Source organism: Anguilla anguilla, chromosome 10 (assembly GCF_013347855.1).
Source record: "Anguilla anguilla isolate fAngAng1 chromosome 10, fAngAng1.pri, whole genome shotgun sequence".
Classification (NCBI taxonomy): domain Eukaryota; kingdom Metazoa; phylum Chordata; class Actinopteri; order Anguilliformes; family Anguillidae; genus Anguilla; species Anguilla anguilla.
This window is the reverse complement of record NC_049210.1, coordinates 40,917,904-40,938,833: the sequence shown is the minus strand read 5'-3', so window position 1 is coordinate 40,938,833 and position 20,930 is coordinate 40,917,904. Positions and strand designations below refer to the sequence as shown.

The 20,930-nt window shown below is 46.2% G+C and overlaps 1 protein-coding gene across 5 annotated transcripts in view; it reads right to left on the bottom strand.

Moving 5' to 3' along the window:
• apba1a (amyloid beta (A4) precursor protein-binding, family A, member 1a) overlaps positions 1 to 20,930 on the bottom strand; it is a 64,105-nt gene that overhangs the window by 35,275 nt on the left and 7,900 nt on the right. For 4 of the 5 annotated variants that reach the window (XM_035379647.1, XM_035379651.1, XM_035379649.1 and 1 more), the window contains exon 2: positions 5,052 to 5,276. The gene's annotated coding sequence lies outside the window, so the exon portion shown is untranslated. Of the gene's footprint in view, positions 1 to 5,047; positions 5,277 to 20,930 lie in introns of all 5 variants that reach the window. The other variant, XM_035379648.1, reaches the window with a different exon arrangement.

The window sequence follows — 20,930 nt, the reverse complement described above, 5'->3', positions numbered from 1 at the left end:
AGCCTTTACAGGGGGGGATAAAACACTGTCGATTTAAACCTAAATGGCGGGCGGATTGACTAGCTGTCAAGCGAAACCGGGGAAAGACGCGATTAAGATCTGAGGAGGGATAAAACCCCTGACACATCGCTGTCCTCTGAGCTTAAGAGTCACCTTCCTCTCCAAGGGTAACAGGAAACTGAATAAATAAACAAACCAGGCGATCGGTTGAAGTGACCAGTTGGACACACAGTATCAGCCTTATCCACACACTGAGCGTGTGCGGTTTGTACGATCGGGGGGGGGGTGGGGGTGGGGGGGGACAAACAAAACAAAAGCACTGGTTTAGATTTCCAATACTTGGGCACTGAAGGTTTGTGAGAGCCAAAAATAGCTCGTATGACGTTAGCTAATGTGTGTGATGAACGGGAAATGTCCCCTGTGGCCTTGCAGGACGTCGCATTGGCAACGACGAGCATGATGCAACGGGAGACTCCACCCAATAAGGATGAGGAACAGAAAGAGAGAGAGAGATAAACAGAGGGAATTAGGGGAAGAGAGAGATAATAACGACCAAAGACAGAATACGGGAGATAGCGAAATAAAGAGAAGAAGAGAGCGAGAGAGTGTGAGAGAGAGAGAGAGCGAGTGAGACAGGGAGAGATAAGCGGTACAAAGAAAATTCTTGTTCCAAATGTGAAAGGACACTTGTACGTTGTCCAGGGTGATGGTATATGAACAGCTAGGCCCTTCCGGCACGTTCCCTCCACTGCACCCGCTAGTACACAGCCCCGCCGCGGCGCACTCATCAGGGTTCGTCCTGAGGCCTACGGCACGAGGAAGCACAGGGGCCCTCGCTCTCAGCACTCTCTTCTCCAGAACATTCTGCGCTTCGATTGCTAATGTCCCTGCTCCCCCCACCGCCTCATAGGAAACACAGTAAGAAAAAAGACACAGCGGCAAATGATATGTGTCTTAGCCTCATAGTAACCTGTCTGTGAAACCTACCCTGGAGTATGACCCAATGACCGAAGGGTGTTATCCCTGATTTTTTGATGACGTCCCATGTTTGCTGCGCCAGAGTACCGCCAACATTCCGATATTATGTTGTCTGTCAATTTCATTTTATGACAAATATGACAACAGCTGTCAAAGTCACTCCAGCAACTGAGACATGGTCTCCACCTCACGAACTGAAGCTTGCGATGTGATTGGATAACAAAAATGTGGGAGGAGCATCAACAGCCCACCCAGGAAGGGGAAACCTGAAGGAAGACAGAGAGGAAGCTTTGGAAAGCTGGTGCGGTTGGTGTGTGTCAGCAAGGGGTTCACAGGAGGCTTTGAGCAGATCGCCAGGATGAAAGAGGGCGGGGCAGCACACAGCTGGAGATAACGAGAGACCGCAGACAGTAACAAAAATAATCCAGCAGGGGGCGTAGGCCGAGCTCTCCCCCTCTGCAAACAGACTGCCTCCACCAGGTTAAAACAAGCAGCTTTCTCCCAGCCACACCATCATCCAGCTCAGCGTGTTTCCCCCCGACACTCATGGGTGGAAATCCATTATTATTCCATTCTCCGCCCACAGAACGCAGCCACAGGAAATATTTGTTTGTCGTTTCGTTCAGTCTGGCTTGGACACACATGCCTGAGCTCAATCAAAATTTACCCCTCAACTTTGATTTACAAATGAATTACAAAAGACCTTTTTTCCCCTTCACAAACACCGCTTGAAAAGATGATTATGGATAATTGCCAAAAAAATGTGTTTTAAATTATGAGTTGATGAATTATAAATTATAAATGCTGATTACAGTATCCAGGCCACGGAATATATATACGGGAACATCGTGAAGGAATCGTAGAGGGTGAACTTTCGATGACACACAAGCCGTGTCAGGTACAATCTCTTAGAAACCCAATCCCGGGAGGGGGGGTGGTTCCGTACTGGGCCCAGACGTCTACTCCACCTGACAGTCCCTGCTCGTCTCCTGCAGTGGTAATGGCACCTAACCCCGCTCAGCAGCCGAGACACCACCACCAGGCAGGCCCACAATGCACTGCGGCATCCCTTCAGGAGTGTTCTTATTAAAGAGGACAATGGATGTCACATCCAACAGACAGGGCTCCGTGAAACAATGCATTAGCCTCACGGTCGAAAGAGAGGGAAAATGAGTGGCTGTGAATGTACTAGGGCTCAACTGTCATCTGTAATACTCCTTGCACGCGACATTAGCAGCTCCTGATGTTGATACTTTGGGTTTAATCACAGTCTGTACGCACAAGATATTGAAAAATGTCAGAAGGCCCACTGAACTGAGGACCAAGGAGATGAAAGCAATGTGAGTCACGCTTCCAAAAAAACAAAACAAAACAAAAAAAAACACATTTTGTAGCCCAGTGTAGCTGTACTTCCAAAGCTTGCATCTGGTCTGAAACACTCACTGAACACCTGAACTCAACACAGCCTTACTTTGGCTGCGAGCAGGATCAGTGTCCACCAGGTGTCTGCAACCTTCATCCTCAATGCCATCACCTTCATCATCATCATTATTGTAATGATGCATCAGCACTGTTTGCTCTGCTGCCCCTGCTTCCCACAGCCAATCAGAGAGCGGGGAAGTGGAGTATCCCAGAGTACACCACAATGCACTGCATCTCATAAGCGGACTGAAATTGCCTCCAGCACCAGGAGGGTCCGATATTCAGCATCTCGGATTTTTGCAATTCCGCAAAAAAGTGACCATGAAATGGCCTCGCACGTACCTGCTCGACAAAAAAGAACTACAAAAAAAAAAACAGCCATCGCAGAAAACAGGAATTCCTCTTTTCTTTACACGGCTCAGAAATGCAGTGAAGAATAAGATAAATTAAACTTCTTATGTTATTCTGAATTTAAATTCTTTGCCTACTTCAGCAGAGAGGGAGCGCTGGAGCAGAGCCGGTGTGATTTCTCAGAAAGGAGGAGGTCGGAGATCATGGAGCCAAGACAGGAGGGGTTTAGAGCAGAGCGAGTGCATGTTCCAGCACAGAATGGGAGGAAGTTCTACAATGAAGTAGAGGGAAGGTTCTAGAATGGAGCAGGCAAAGGTTCTTGACTGAGGCCTGCAAAGGTTCTAGAGTGATGCGAGCGAAGTTTCTAAAATGGAGCAGAGGGGAGGTTGACTGGGCAAAGCTCCTAGAACGGACGAATGGCGAAGGCTCTATAGCGTGATGAAGGCAAGGTGATGTAAGCGAGGTGCAATCGATGAAGGCGGTAGAATGGAGGGAGAGCGCAGTCGCAGGATCTGCGGCGGGGCAGATGAAGGGTGGAGCGGTCGGAGGTCAGCGGGCAGAGCGGGCGAGATGGCACCGCAGCGGATCAGGGCAGGGGCCCAGCTGACAGATGGACCCAGCAGTCCGTCTCAGGCGCTCGTGCCAAGGCTGACGGACAGAACCATCTGTCACGCCCGCGAGTGAAAACCAGACAGACAGCAGAAAAGGTGTGTGTGTGTGTATGTGTGTGTGTGTCTGTGTGTGTGTCCATGTGCTTGTGAGGCTGAAAGAATGTATTCGTGTGTGAGTGAGCTTATATGTGTGTCTGCATAATGCATGTGTATGACGAGCCTGTGTGTATGGGTATGCTTGAGTTTGTGTGTGTATGTGTGTGCGTGTGTTGTTGAGTGTATGTGGTTCTGTGCCTGAGACTGTGCTGGGATGTGTGTGTGTGTGTGTATGTGTGTGTATGTTTATGTGCCTGAGACTGTGTTGGGGTGTAAGTGTGTGTGTGTGTGTGTGTGTGTGTGTGTGTGCGTGTATGTTTATTTGCCTGAGACTGTATAGGGACGTAGGGAACGGGACACCTCCCCGTTCCCTTGGCACCGATCATCCATCGGGCCATTACCTCCCTGGCTGCTCCTCTCCTCTTAAACCACTGGGGAGGTGAAGGCCAGGACTCCTGGCTCAGAGAGAGATAGAGAGAGAGAGAGAGAGTGTGTGTACGCTTTGGCAATATCTACACATGTATTTCATGCCAATAAAGCATTTTGAATTTGAATTTGAGAGTGAGGGAGGGAGGGAGGGAGGGAGGGAGAGAGAGAGAGAGAGAGGGAGAAGGAGAGAGAGACAGAGAGAGAGAGAGAGAAAGAGAGAGAGAGAAAGAGAGAGAGAGAGCGATTCCTCTAGAGACCCTCCTCTACCTGCATCACACTGCAGCTTCACAGGACCCAGCGCCAACTGCCATAACGACCAGCTGGTGGGAGGATTCACAGTTACCGCAGTCTGGCCTGGTCCACGGGGAACCAGAACCTACACTTACCATCTTAAAATCTAAAACAACTGGCCCACCCACGAGATACTAAGAGCGATGATTGGCCTTCTGAATTTGGGTACACCTCTCGCTAAGGTTATCAGGGGATAGGTTTCGTCACCAGGAGGTTTGAGGTTCCAGTCCCGGGTGGGGTATTTGGAAAGCGCTGTTTCAGCATGGGACCAACTCTGCTAACCTCATTTGTTTCAGTAAAAACAGACAAGAACTTGTGGGAGAAAGGAAGTTGGAAGATGTACACGAAAAGAAAAATTACTCTTTCCACTGACATTCTCACCAATGAAATGAAACACTGCATCTGTTATACAGATTTCAGTTGTAACAGCAGTATTCCTGCAGTATTGGAAAACATATAATTCCCGACGTGAATATGTGTCAGGTTGCATTTTAAAAAGAGGTGGGTCAAAGAAAATGCATTAATTTGTTCAGTGGGTACTGGGCAGAGAAAGGATGGGAACTACCATGCCAAAACGGGATCAAGAACAGGTCCCAGAGGGTTTTTAACAACTTTTGGCCCTGCTTGCATTTTCCCCACCTAGTGGTGAAGCACAGGCACTGCCGTCACAGTGGGGGAGCCGCTTGCTCAAACAGCGAATGAGGTGCGATTCAATTTCCAAGGTCACCCAGGCAGCAGCCAGTCAAAAACCCAGCCAAGATTTTCCCTGGATAAGCAAATGAAAGCCAATTATAATGATATGAAAGCCAGTGGTAACCGAACTGACAGTTGTGCTGGCACATCGGGGCGGAGAGACAGAGAGTTCTCACCTACCAGGCTCATTTACGTCCCAGCACTCCCTGGGTGAACTGCCCGACTCCACCAGCGGCAGGCTTGGGTTCGAGCTGTGAGGGTTTTTTTTTGTTTTTTTGGATGTCCTTGGGCGCTCCCCCACCCGGTGTGAGCGTGCTCAGCTCTGATTGGCTGTGGACTTCCGTCTGATTGGGCGGGAGGGGCAGGCAGCCGAAGGAGTCAGCCTCTGATCAGACGGGCTATATTCTGCACAGGGGAGTAGAGAAGAAGGGAGGAAGGGAGGGAGGGAGGGAGGGAGAGAGAAATACAGATCATGGAGAAGGAAAGGAGGGAGAAGAAGGGAGGACGATAGAGAAGGATGAGAGGGTGAGAAGACAAGCAGAAGGAGAGAAGGGGACAGAGAGAGAGAAAAAGGGGGAAAGAAGAGTGGAAGGGTAAAAAAGACAAGGGCAAGGTGAGGGAAAGTGAAAGAGAGAGAGGTGCAGGGAGGAAAGGGAGGGAAGGAGAGATGAGATGGTTAGAGTACAGCCACAGTCCATGGGAAACAACACTGCATATCCACAGTCTTTACCACACCTGGCAAAACTACACCAAACCTCACCATGGAAATTCATTGAAGAAAATTCTGGAGAAGACATTCGTTAAAGCTAAACAATAAAACATCGCAATACAATTCAATAAAGATAATAAGAGTGCATTTAAATTAATATGATATTTAAATCACTGTAAGTCCTCTCTGCATATTGTATAAAACTGGATAATTAGAAACGAGATCGACATTCACTGGCAGTTACAGAAAGGAAAAATAACGAGGACAGCTAATTATGTGATTTAATGCAATTTTCCTCTTTGTGGAGGTCACAAAGAAAGACAACTGACATTTTCATTCTTAAAATAAATAAATGGTAAAAGGGAAGAAAGTGACTTATCTCATGAATATAATTTGATCTGCTCACATAGCCATATCTATCAAAGTTGAGATCCCCAAACAACTGGAGATTTCTAACATTAATGTATTCACATACTGCATAGTACATCACCCTTAATTTTAAAGACTGCCGAAAATATAGCTTACGTCTGGCTGCCTTAATACATTTTGAGTGCAAGACTATAATTCGTCATCCATTTCTTTCAAAATCTTTTTCAGCATTCCACGGAAAGTCCGTAATTTCGCCGACATATGACAATACGAATAAATCCATCTTCTCATTTTCTGCTCGTACTCTACGAAAAGCTAGAACCACATAGTTTGTCAAACAAGGACTAGTCCACCTGTTCCAGTCGACAGAAGCCTCTGAAATCAAATCCTGGCAGAGCAGCACAGCAGTACACATCATTTCAAATGCGTTTATTTTCTTTGACTTCAGCGCTCAATTGGCAGACAAAATAGTGCACCACAGTTTGACTGACAATACTGTTCATTTTTTAACGCGCCGTTTTGTGAGTCCCACTTAAATAATTTGCAAGAAGAAAAACAATGCCTCTATGCATCGGTCCATAAGCAAACTAATACACTGTGCTTTCGATTAAAGCGTACAATTCAGCAAAAACATTCAGGCCCGTGCCAGAAAACATTGACTATGTGCCAAAAAACAAAAACAAAAATTGCTTAATCGTCAAACTTATTTTTTCGTCTTCCAATTTAGTTTACTACTACATTATTTTATCAAAACTGACATGATATTTCATACGCGGTTAATAAAGCACTTCTCGTCAAAACATGAGATACGCATGGAATAAAACCGTCTCTGGCAGCTAAATTCATCCGCCTGGTTTGTGACTGGCATATTACTGTTAATAAAATCCATATAATAAGTTTTTTTTTCTCTCTTATAAACTGTGTACTTGTGCCAGTGTGTGATGTTAATTGTTCTGTGAGTTCGGTGGACAGTTTTATAAGTAATACATAATGACACAGACCATTAAAAAGCATTCGATGAATCTGGATGCAAGTCATATAGCCTAGCCTATAAATTGAACATGGCGTAAAGGCAAGCGTCCTCGTGCCGGTTTATGTGGAACAGGCAGCCGCGGATAGAGACATTGTGCACGCGTCACCATAAAACGCTTACAAGGGGACATCTGGAATGATGATGAGCAGACCAGAAGCCGAATACCCAGTTGCGCAGCAAACATATGCGTAATCTTGTAATGTAAGCTGCGCAAATCACTCCGGATAAGCAAATAGACCACGTTGAGAAAAAAACAGTAAAAACGCAAATCATTAGCCTTCGTAAATCCAACAGCAAGTTATGGGTCTGGACCTGTCTTAACTCAAAGGTGCACGCGGCCTTGGAAAGAGGTCAGCACACGCGGGAACATGGCTTTGGCGAACCTCCAGCGACAGCAGGTGCGTGACATGTGCTTAACGCGCCACGATTCCTTTAATGTGGGGCGCGGTTTCTTCGGGTTTTGTCCTGGAATAACAGTGGCACTTAAATCCGCGCCATATATTTTTAGTCTAGTTAATTGTACAGCTACTGTATTGTTGGAGGGCCCACGCGTAAGAATTTCACTCACTTTTACAGTTTTGTAAATTGTAAAATTACGATGAACATGGGAAAGCGCATCTCTTGGGTCCTCTCCATTCTGCACCTCACCCTGGAAGATAACCGCTCCCCCTCCCCCCAGGAAGTATGTGGGGGGCAGTGAGGGTAAAACTGCTCTTTATTTCCCCCCAGTCTCTTCAAACCATCAGGCTGTAGCACTATGACACTATGAGCACTATGGCAATGCGGAATGTTCCAGGGTTCTCGAGAAGAACAGAGAGTATGTTCAGATTCACATACTTGGGGTCTCTGGTGAGCTTCGGTATGTCATGTCTCCCACACTCAGCTTGAGCGAGAACACACTTGTTTGCGCACATTTATAGGACTTTGGCTCAGAGCATGGAGTGGGGGAAAGATTATCATAATTTACATAAATGTATAGATATTTTCACAATAATCCCAGGTTACAAACACACACGCACACGCACAAAAGTTCATAGTTATGTTATCAATTTAAATGATAATATAACCATCATATTTGGCGCCATGTGTCTAGCAAAATTAGGAGTTTCAACAGAACACAGAAATGATCTTTGTAAACCACCGCAATGCCGTACTTGCCGTTAAATGTAAGTGTTTCCAGGAAAAGCCCCACAAAATGTCATTTATCTCAGTGGGAAGCTAACGAATAGGCTTGCTGGTGGCTGTAATTCAATGTCGTTTCTGATGTGCCACGCCTCCAAGCTTGTTAAGATACATTTTCTTTATTTGTGAAAACCCAGGGCGGATCTTTCAAGTGGATCCGTTTACCATTTCATTCCTTAATTCTAAAAAAGGCACTCGGCAAGATAAACACGCCTCGTTTACGCAGGGAAGCTAATTGGATCACATCGGCGGCGTGAAGCCTACAGATGCAAAATTAACGAGACGCATTTCAAGAGCTTGCGCCTTTCACTTTTTGTTTTTGGATTTTAATTATTTTATGTTTCGGGAATCACAGGCGTGAGAGACTGATCTGTGGAAGATGAGCATTCTCTTTCATAATAATACCCTGTGGTGAGTCAGAAGTCCACCATTTTGGGTTGTTTTCACAATCTCAGTCAGTCAGACAGACAGACAGTCAGTGAATCAGTCAGTCAGTTGCATGAGTGGTCCAAAAGGAAATTAATTTTCTGCTGTTGATTGTGTGGTATAAAAACAACACAATCGGTAGCAGCATCCATTTTTGTGGTTTATAACACACACCCAAGTGTGTGCGAGTGCCTTTTCATGCAAAGAGTGGCAGCGTCAATAAAGTGCTATAATATACTTGTTTGTTTGTTTGTTCATTTATAGGCTTAAAACATATGCATAGCCATCACCCCTGTATATACACAAACGCCACGCAGGAAGAGTATATTTCGCTGTGTGTGACAGTTGCTGTCTGGTCGGTGTTGTTTATTTCCCGCCTTCTCCATTAGGGTCCCAGCTCTTTACGAAGCGGGGACCGGAGAGGGGGGTCCGCGAAGCCGCGAGAGAAAACCGATCGTGGCCCCCAGGCGCGCGGCGGATCGATAACTCAGGGGCCGCCTCAAACGGCCGCTCGCCACATTAAACCAGACGTCCCTGCTTTTCTGGGAAGTAAACGCCGTCGTAAATATTTAAGTCCCACGTCGTAAAACAAAAAAAACAAAAAAAAAACCAAAAGACGCAAACCGAGCGAGGCAAACCAGGCGCACACCATAAACATTACGGGGGGGGGGGGGGGGCAATACAGGGGGAAATATTATAAATGAAAGTGCGAGGAAGCCCGCCGTCGGACCGACAGCCGTTTCTAAACAGCCGCACAGCGATTAGGAACGATCTTTTTTAAAAAACCAATAAACAGCTCCGTCTCTGGTGAGAAGACAATCCCCAGCCTTACTAGTGACGGACCGGAAGGTTCCACTCATAACCGCCTAAGGCAAAAAAGTGGGACCTGCATCGTAGATGGATGGGTGTGGCTATGGCCACGGAACTATATGTAAGGGGGGTTTTGGGAAGCACGGGGGACTGCATTGAGATGATGTACCATTTGGTCTAAAAGTGCACAGTAAACTGACTGTTTTTATCTGCATATCATTGTTGGATTATTTATTACAAACCCCACCCTCCTTAGACTGCAAAACCAGTACCCCACCTCAGACTGCAGTCCCAGGTGATATTCCAGGGAAGCAACGTGACCGTATGAATCAGCAGTAGAGTGGAAAAATTTGCAGAATGCTATTCTTCGACTGGAGAAGATGGGCGGGGGGGGGGGGGGGGGGGCTTCTGCCTGACAGAAAAGTAATGAACTACAGAGAAGAGACCTGTAAGTGGGTGGGTAGATGAGTGAGAGTGAGTGAGGAGAGAGAGGGAGATAAAGGCCAGTGAATTTCTTCTCAACTGACTCAAATCTGCTTAGTTTTTTTTTTGCTGCTTCTGAGTCATGAAAGAGCCTTCACACCACTGGCAGATTCTCTCTCTCTCTCTTTCCCTCTCTCTCTCTCTCTCTGTCTCTCTCTCTCCTGAAAAACTGACTGCATGATGCGTGCCACACACAACCCGACACCTTTTCTCAGGTCTTCCTGGTAAACCCAAATCTGACGGGACGCAGTGCTTGCCTCGTGCTCGTGAACAGACTGACCTCAGGTCCGTAACAGGAGGCAGAACGTTTTACCACATCAACGGTCACGGGAACACGAGCGCGACACAAAATGTCCGCAGACAACCGAGCGGGGGTGCTCCGTTACACAGAGTTCTGATTGGAGGAACGTGATGTCATCGTTTAAAGACGCTTCCGGAACTGGCACAGAGGTGTCAGTTCCACAGGTGGCGGTGCAGTGGCGTTCAGAGACGCGAGTGTAGCACATAACTGTCAGTTAAAGGCTGTGATGTCACCCCCTTGAGAACCACCAGGGACGCAGTTATCTTAGAACCTCGGTCTTTAGCTCTTTATGGTATATTTCCACGTGTGGAGCAACCAGCGGTGGCTACTGCTCAATACACACTGTTCCAGCAGGACACAAAGGTTCGACCCTACAAACTGCTAGCTATGCCGTCCAGGCATTCTCCCGTAAAATGCTACGTTTCTTGTACACAGTAAATATGAAGCTCTTGATTTAAAAGCCTGTCCATCAACCGCCAAGTGAGAAAGTCGACCGTGCCATAACAGTCACCACTCCACAACTACCCAACTCATCGATAAGCTATCTTTTAGTTCAGCCCTGGATAGTTCTGCAATTTACATTGAAATGCCACGAGAGCTTGGAAAGATATGGATCTTGCAGATTAGTGTTCAGAAAGGTCAGCCAGGGCTCCTCTGGAAAGCACAGACAGGTCGTTATCAGGGAGCGCATGCAACAGGCCGATGCATCACGGGCACAGCGGCATGAATGTCGTCCCGCGTTCGCGGGGTAAGGACGAGAGGCTGGCATTTTAATACGCCCGCGAAATCACCGTGGAAACCTTCTACCAGCCAAAACAGCGAATACGAGTGTACTTTCAGAAGGCGGAGGAAGTGCTGGGAGCAGGCCGTCTCCCGCTCACAAGCTTCCAGAAAAAAATGTGTCTGGCTCGTGAATCCAAACACAAAGGCCTGTCGGAGGTCTGTTCTTCAGTGAAGCACGCAGAAGGAGATCAGGCCGTTTCCCCCCCCCCGCAGACAGAAAAATGGCGACGATTCTCCGCGATGGTCCGTTTCACTGGGCTCTGACACGCAGGGCACCCTGGGAAATTGGGCGCGCGGAATCCGCATTCATACGCGTCACATTACGGGCGCGAGATGGACAAACGCAGGGCTGGGAATTTTCGCTGTAGTAATGACCACGCCCCCACAGCTACTCCTACCAATCACCTGACTGTTCACCACCAACCTAGCCGAATTCACTAAGCTCCTGTACAGTGCATGACTTCACCCATTCATTTCCTATTCTGCATCTGTGTGTGTGTGTGCGTGTGTCTGTGTCTGTCTGTCTGTCTGTCTGTGTTTGTGTGTGTGTCTTCCTCTTGACTCTACACCTTTCCACACACCTGCTAAGGACTTGTGAAGGATCTGGAAACATTTCCTCAAAGACTGTCTTAAGCCCTCTACGTAAGAGACAGTCATTCAGAGGATCTTTAACCAGCCCGTTATGTCTGAATTAGTCTCACTAGCTTTGCCCTTGACAGCCGCAGAAAGGTTGTCAGCCGTTGTATTTCATAAAAAAAGGTCTTTTCACGCTTCAAACTTAAATTTTCCATGCTACCAACACCCAACCTTTAATTCAGCAAAAAATAAAATGATAAAAATAAAAAATAGCATTGAGTCAGGCCTCAAGGAGAGCAAAACAAGGTGCTTCAAAAAAGAGGCGAGCAACCTGTATTACATATGAAATACAAATGTGCAAATACATTTTTCAAATACATGCATTTGGAATATGTGAAATACTTGAAACGTGAATTTTCATGTGTTTGTAGTGCTTTTCTTTCTGAAATGCTGCCCACCCCTGCAGTCTCGGGACTTGTCCATCACAAGGGACACTGACAGGGGGAGAGGCCTGGTCCTTTCACCGAGCCGGCGCAGATGAGCCGATGAGCCCCGCCCCCCCGGGGAGCGACGGGCCAATCAGGGGCAGCGAGCACGCGAGAGGGCCAGAGACAGTGTTCCACACACTTGGTAACCACGGCGCCCGCAGACACAAAACTCATTTCACCCTGTCTGTTCCTTCAGAGTAAAGATTTTAAACACCACTCCCTGTCAGGCACTGCCTCTTAGAGAATCTCTCTCTCTCTCTCTCACACACACACACACACACACACACACAGAAGACAGTGCACTTAGTATGTCCCCCCCAAGCTGCTAGCCCTTTTCTGTGAAGATTCTAAGATTCTCCTCAGGGCCAGTAGCGCATTAATCTGGTCTTCCTTTCGGTTAAAAACACCAAGTCAGTCTACTTCAGGTTCGGATTTATTTTTAAAAATGTATATATTTTTTTTAACCTGTAGGAGATTGGACAGGTGTAGCTCGTGCTCACAAGATGGCAGATGAAACAGCAGCATCCAGCATCCAACCCCCCCCCACCCACCCCCCCAACCAAAAATAAATAAAATGGGGGGTTCGTGTTACAGCCTCATATCTTCAACATGCAAGGAAAGCCCCCCCCCCCCCCCGAGAGAGGAGCATGTTCCAGGTGTTGTGACCTTTCAGGGTGTTTACCAATTATCACAGCGTGCAGCCGAGGCCCCGCCTTTCCACAAGAATGCCCTGCTCACTGCACTGAGTTAAACACGGTCGCGCAGTCCCCCTCTGCTCACCGCACCGTGCAAAACGCGGTCCCACAGTCCCCCCCCCCGCAGAACCCCCCCGTTTCTGCATGAGCAGAGCTGCTCCCCACTCGAAAATAATCACACCGCCTCACCTGGGTAGCAAACGTTTGCCATAATACTCACACACACACAGGAACAACACGAGGCGCAATGAACACTGCTTGCAGTGCCAATAACTCAATGGGGCTCAACACAGATGAGCACAAAATTGAAATAAAATGGAAATAAGAGTCTGCTGTGTCGAGAAATGACATTACAGCTCCAAGAAGCACCGAGTTCTTGAGTGAGGCAACGCTGAGAAATTCAACATGCAATATTTTTGAGTACAGCGCGTGTGTTTTTTCTGCTTTTATTTGCTGTGGGATGTAGTGTGTGTGTGTGTGTTCAGTGGGGTGTGGTTTAGAGTGTGCGATGTAGTGTGTGTGTGTGTGCGTGCGTTTGTGTGCACGTGTGTGTTGATTTGGGTGAGATTTAGAGCGTATGTGTGTGTGGTTTAGAGTGTGTGTGTGTGTGTGTGTGTGTGTGTGTGTGTGTGTGTGTGTGTGAGTGCGTTTGTGTGCACGTGTGTGTTGAGTTGGGTGAGATTTAGAGTGTATGCGTGTGTTGCATGGGGCGTGGTTTAGAGTGTGTGTGTGTGTGTGTGTGTCTGCACATTCGCCAGCAGAACCTGACACAGCATCAGCACAACCTGAACGGCAGACTTGAGCCCGGTTACAGTCACAGCACGGGCCAGAACAGAGCTAAGAAAACAAACATGAGTCCACACAGACGCACGGACCTGCTGACAGACAGACGGTCAGTCTCACGGCACAGACTACCGACAAACGAGTCTCTTCCGTACATTATAGCATGGACCTCAAAGAGCATGTGCGAGGAGGAACGGGACACAGCAGGTTTGTCCAATGAAAAGGGCGCATTATTTATTAGTTTGTCCAATGAAGATGCTGCGTCATCAGTTTCTCCAATGAAGTGGGAGCATTATTTATCAGTTTGCCCAACGACGAGGCTACATTATTTATCGTTTTGTCCAATGAGGAGGCTGCATTATTTATCGGTTGGCCCAATGAGGAGGGAGCATTATTTATTGGTGTGTCCAATGAGGAGGGAGCACTATTTATTGGTTTGTCCAATAAGGAGTGTGCATTATTAATGGTGACATAAATTGTAAAAGGCATGGATCGTCCCAAGGCATTTGAAGGAAATGCTTCGACGGCCCTGTCTGCTGAGTTCTGGGACACTGGAAAATGAACAAGCTTCAGAGGTTCTCATTTGCAATGCGCCTCCATTTTGGCTCTACTGAAAGAAACTAGCCAGTGGGTGCCCTGTGGGTATGTATGCAACTCTCTGTGGATATATCTCTCTGTATATGTGCGTGTGTGTGAGTCTGAATGCAAATGTGTCTGAGGATGTGTGTGTGTGTGTGTGTGTGTGTGTGTGTCAGACTTGGGTCAAATACATATCTGAAACACTTTGAATCTTTAGATGTCAGTAAAATTTGAAAACAGCAGATCCCTGCAATAGGTTAACCAAAATGTACAATGATGTGAAAGAATTTAGTTTTTTTTTTACATTGGTCTGAAAAAGATGGTTCCCCTCCAAAGGGGTGACAGAGATAATGAAAACACCATATTACGATTAGGAAATTATTGGGAAAATACAAGGAGAATCTGTCCGGTATTAAAACATCACAGGGCTGTCATCCGTTCCGAAGGAGAAGCTGCAAGTGGGTCTATAAAAAAAACAGTCAATTAAGGAGCAGGTGGTGTGGAAAGGAATGGCTGTGGCTCGGGCATGATAATGGCTTCGCTTTACTCAGTGATTTCAAGAGAAACCCGAGATATTAATATTCTGTCAGCTTCGCTTTCTCAGGAGTAATAAAATCCCCTAATTGTATGAATATTCAGTGGATTACCATTCATTAAAAATGACTTTCGACACACAGAAATGTGACCCATATCCCAAGTTTGTTTTCGCCACTCCACTTCTTGAAATTTTAATTAACAATTCTGAAAAGGCAACTTATTTTCTCACGTTTTTTTTTTTTCTTCCTTCTTTTTTGGTGCTGTCGTTAATCCGGATTCAGCGGTTTAATGCCATCGTTAAAAAGAAGGTCTAATTCTGTTAGGCTGCTGAAAGTGTACAATACAAACTGAAATGCAAAGCCAAAGTCAATTACCAGCTAGGAGTCTTATGACTAGCCTTCAGCAAATGAAGCCTCAACCAGCAAATAAATAAATGAAGATAATAAATAAAAACAGGATTTCTTTGAAAGCCACTTGCGAAAGACCTGCACAGCAGTAGTATATTTTTCTGTCAAGGCCCCTCAGTTCATACTTTACCTTTACCTTCACCTGCTACCTGACCACAGAGTGTGAGATAACACTGTTTGAATAAGGCGTTTGGTTTGATAAGACGTGTGTTTCATTCAGGGCTGTCTGCACTGAAATGCACAGGATGTGGGCGTGTGCGTCCGTATGCGTCCGTATGCGTCCGTATGCGCTTGAACAGACGCGCGTGTGTCAGGGAATCTGCAACTGCAGACCGCCAAGCTAAACGCACACCTGGGATCAGAGATGTCCAATTAACCAGACACCTCCTTCAGAAGCTAGGCAACAAGGACGGGGGGGGGAGGAACGAAGATCAGCCGTGTTCCAGGAGGAGCAGCCGTGCGTTACTCCGAGCGCCGAAGAGCGACCCGTCTGACAGCTCCTCATCGTCATGCCTCCACCCCCGTCCCCCTCCCCCCTCCCCAACCTCCCCCCACCAGCCCCCCGAACCCCCTCCCCCAGCCTATATCAGAACCCAAAGTCATCTGCAAGGACTTCCCCTCTCTCTCTCCACTCACTCTCTCACTCTCTCTCCTCCAGTCTGCAATAAAGCACACACAACCTCTGCCAGTCCATTTCCCTCTTACCTGACTAAAGGTGAGCTGCACCGGGCTGTCCCAGATAGTGATGTACAACATGTAGGCCAAAAGAAACCCCCAGGTGATCATAAACCTGCCATCTTCAGATCAAGGGCACCTTGGCCATTCCCGTTAGCTTTGAAGAGTAGCCCGCCTACTGCGGGAATCTGTCAGAGTAACCGATAGCCTCTCAAAAATGGAATAAAATAACTTAAGAAAACCCTAGACAAAACAAAATAATTGGTATCCTCAGTAGTGATTAAAAACTTACAAAGAACTCAGTGAAAAGGGGTGTAGTGGAGTAGCAGAGTAACAGGAAAAGCCAAATTAGGAGATTTAGAGAGATAACAGATAACAAAAGTAAAAAAAAAAACAGAATATCGGACACTGTTTGTTCTTCAGTGTCTCTCAGTGTTTATCTGACTGGCTGGAGTTTCAGTGCTGCGATATGAAGGAGACACGATTTTTTCCCAGAATCCACAGAGGTGGATTCTGGGAAAAAAAACCAAACGATCTTATCCAGCGTGTCAAGCCCTTTCAGCATACCGGATGCCGGCTTCCTTCATCGAACCGATCTCATTCAAACAAGCGAATACGTGTGTGTGTGTGTGTGTGTTTGTGTGTGTGTGCGCGAGCATGTGTGTGTTTTTATTTGCTGTTCTGGTAAACACTGTGATCGGGACACAGTCATGAAACGTCCTCTCCCAGAATAGAGTAGAAAAAGTACAAAAACAAGGTCATTAAACCCCCTGAAACAAATGCCCTCCCTCCACTCCATCGGGCAAAATCTGTTCGCTTTTAGAATGTATTTACCTTTAGTTTACCAGGTAAAACCCACTGGGACAAAATGTCTCCTGTTTTTAGAGGTGTCCTGGCCAGGATCAGTGACACACCTGGCCGTTTAATTTTCAGCACTGGGGTGCAGGTTGTTATTCCTTACCCAAAAACAATACACTGCAATAAACTGTCAAAATATGGAGTGTAGTATGGAGTTATCATTATATGTTGAAGAACTACACTTCACCATCTTGACAGTTTACTGCAGTCTGCATGAAAATTTTTAATAATATTTTTAAAACAATATACAGAAATATCTGAAAGCAGTAAAAATTTGTAAATCTCTGCATATTTTGTGTTGAAAACATTTGGATAATAAGTTTTCAAGACACTTTCAAAATATTTGCGCATACATTTTTTGTAGGGGATGACATCACTTCCTGTCCCACTTGCTTTCCTCTTTAATGTATTTGCTTCCTCTGAAGCTCTTTGCCAAGAGACTGCTATATTTACACAGGTGTGGTGAAAAACACACACACACACACCCACACACACACACACACACACACACACACACACACGCACACGCACACAGACTCATGCACACACACACACACACACGCGCACACACAGCAGGTGGTGGCCTGCAGTGCACAGCCAGCAGGCTGCTCTCAGTAATGGACACTTAGGCAGAGGGGGATATAAAACCATTTCTGAGGGATACAGGCCAGCTTTTATAATGGGGCAGCGGCTCCACTCCCCAGACTCTCTCCTCTGGCTTTCCTTACAGCTCATTAACCTGGTAAATTACCAGGACATAAGTGCCACCATAAGTATAAGTTTAAACCGTATTAATCAGAAGGCAGGTGCACTGCACGACCCCCCACCCCCACCCCCAAGCTAGGTGTTAGCATTTTACTTTCAACATCTGTGACTCTTTCTGTCAATATGAAACTAAAATCTAGAACGGTTTAGGAAGACAATAAATTGGACCACACTGATACAGAAAAAAATACCATGGCCTGGGAGAAAAGGGTTGGCAACACTGGCCTAGCAGCCCTGACTTCCTGTTCCTCTCAGGAAGCGCATTGTGGATTTTTAGCAACATGATAGGCCTCCTGCACACACTGCCTGTGATCATAGGAAACAATACAAAATGTAAAACATAATATAATCTCCTCCTTGGATAATTAATATGGCAGTACTGGTTGCAATCAACTACTTCTGCGATACAACAGAAATCATACCGAGGGGTAATAGTAGGGCCAGCTTAAACACCGCTAAGGCTAATTTAAAATGAACTGCAGGCAATGAAAACTAAACCATTAAACAAGAGAACCCCACAGTCAATCAGAGATGTTAACAACTCACTGACTCACAAGCAAAAAAAAAACAACAAACGTTGCAGTCAGCCCACCTGAGGTCTTGCAAAACTGACCGTAGTGCTTCCAGCGCCTGATTGGGTCTGCTGGTGAGCCAGTCCCCATCCACAGTCACCAGACCAGGTCCCTGTAAAACGACTGAACTCTCCGCAGTGGACTGGGCTGTCAAAAGCATTTCTGCAGGGTACACTTTATGACATCATTAGGCCCAGGAGATTAGGTTTGGAAATGTCAAAAGTGGCAGCCTCTCATAACGTTAAATTAGAGGACATTTCCCCCTCCATCTCTCTCTCTCTCTCCTCCCCGCTCTCTGTCTCTCTCCTCTCTTTCTGAACAAATACAGAATAGGAAAGTCTACAGTGTGACCGAGCAAGCCCATAATAACTATCCGTCGGCTTGAAACATGACAAGCTGAAGGGGTGGGAGGCGGATCTTAAGATGACCTATCGACACAGACGATCAGACAGCAGTGGCATTTTACAACGGAGAGGGAGTCCAGGGCGCTCTCTCGTTCCTCCTAATTGTTTCCCTGGTTCAGCTCGACAGGAGCCCTCGTCCAGTACTACACGCATACACACAACTTCCACCATTTGACGTCAGCAGACGGGTTGTTGACGACGAACACAACGGAATGTTACAGCGCTCGGAATTCCACTAGGCAGAAAATAAGCGGGTTCGCCCATTAAAATTCAGCGCCGGGGCGACAGTAAAATGCAATCTGCTCATTTACAAATATTACCGCAGATCGCAGGATTATATCTCTGATGAGACGGTGCACATTAAAGAGCGATTCCATTTCCCGGCGGCCAATCAGAACTCCCGCAGAACGTCGAGCAGGTGGGTTGGCACGTAGCCAGGCAATTCCTCTGTAACATGCGAAATGTTTCAATGCAGCCTTGAAACCGTGAATCCAATAAAGCAGGCAAGGCAATAAATCAGCAGGAGAATTCAGTAGGTAGACGCGCAGGGCAACTTAGCCTAAAATTACGACGGTTCTCTCACCGAACTCAAAGTCTGGGACACGCACGTCATAACGGAACACGCAGCATCGACCGATGACGTTATTAATCTAAACGGACCGGTTCTGACACAGACATTCGGTAAATTACGGCACACGCTCAACCAGGCAAACACTGCAGACGGCCTTTGACTCCAGAGCTCTTAATGGTACGATTAAATCAAAAAAAGGGCGCTGGATGCATTAAAACGTTTCCCGGGACGCCGGCCCACCCGCGACCCGCTCCTTTAATGCGGTTTCCTCCTTCCACAGACAGAGCCGTGCAGCCGCAGTACGGAGCGAGCGGATCTCCATCGCTCCAGGAAATGCGATCAAACCGCACAGAAGCACAGAACTAATGTAAAACAGGAGAGCTCTGAAGGGCTACCGTGTCAATCCCTGACAGGGAGGAATAAAAAAATCCATACGATTATCATTTCTCCAGTCCTGTCTGTGAAAGGAGGGGGGGGGGGGGGGGGGGGTGGTGGACTAGATCACATCGCACCCCCTCCGCCACCCTCCTTCCCTGTCCCCCTCCCATCCCTGGCACACAGCCCAGAGGCCTACAATCGTCCAGTTTGCAGAACCGGCCCTCCCCAACCATTTAACCCCCACAGCCCTACTCAAAGCCAGCACCAGATAAAAAAATTTTATTAGCCGTGCTAAGAAATGCAAAGGTCCCAGCAGGTGTGAGGAGATCACTGAGTTAATGGGGTAGCTCGTTAAATCGCGTTATGATTTCATAAATATAAGGAAGCTGAACTCCAGTCTCCAAAGCCCCTAAGCTTCCTGGCATCCAACCAAACAGAAAATGTTCTTGTTTGCTGTGGATGGCAAGGTAGTAAATTATTAAAGTCAGATTCTCAAACAGCCTTTCTCCATTTTAGCTAAGGTAAGGATAAAGAATAAATAGTAAGGGATTTGAAGGAGAATCTCTGCTGATTTTGTTGCCTGTCCAAAAAAAAAAAAGTATTTAAAAGCCATGCATATATTGTGTAGACAGAATTGAATGTTGTCTGACCTTGGTCAACCTCTGATACTACTGTGGGAAGGAGAGAGTAAGCTCATCAAAGATCCACAGCACGTTTTTTTTTTTGGTTTTTTGTTAAGATGAAGCAGAAAGATTGAAATGTTCACTGAATCACTGAAATACTACACTGAATTTTGACTTAGCATTTTGACCTAGTGAGGGGGCGGGGGCTGGCAGCTCGTAAGGGACTCTACACCACTGACTACAACTGTGTAACTGTTTTTTTTTATACCTTCAAAAAAAAAAAAAAAAAAAAAAACTCAATGAGGACAGATCATAATTTGGATGATTTTCTGGGTTTAATAAATTGTGCAGATGAATAGGGAACTTAACATGCCATTACATTTAGCAGACGCTCTTATTAACAGCCATTGCATCAGTGCATATATACAGGCTTTAGATAAACAGTACAGATGCCAAGTCACCTCTGCAACACAACAGATAGTGGGTCAAAACTGATAGTAGCCGTCATAGATAGTCTAACAACGTAAAGTCAGATGCCACTGCAGGTGCCAGAAGGAAATTGAGAATGCAATATTATTAGGAAGCAAATAGGTTACGGAATATATTTTTAGATTTTGCATACGCACCAGTGACCTCATGCGGAATGTTGAGCATTCAGGGAAGAAAAAAAAAAAAAGTCTTTGGAAAAAGATGGGCAGTAATTCTGCTGCCCTGCTTTTTAAATTTCATATTAAATCATTCACTCTGCCCAAAAAACTGTCAGAGCAACTGCCAGAACTGTCAAATTAGCTGAAGGCAGCTGATAAATAAATATATTTCTGTTGTCACCTGAGAACAGCAACAAAAAAAAAAGAAAACAGAAAACCAGCACTACAGCTCAAATTAATGCAATATTAGGAATCATCAGGGAGAACAAAATTTTTTTTAAAGCCATTGTGACTTTCCCCTGAAGATGACTTTAATATTCAGTGTCTCTCCTGAGTGCTTTTTTAACATCACTGGGGGGAGTGAATTTTAAAAAATGAGAAACTTATGCAAACATGGGAGAGGGG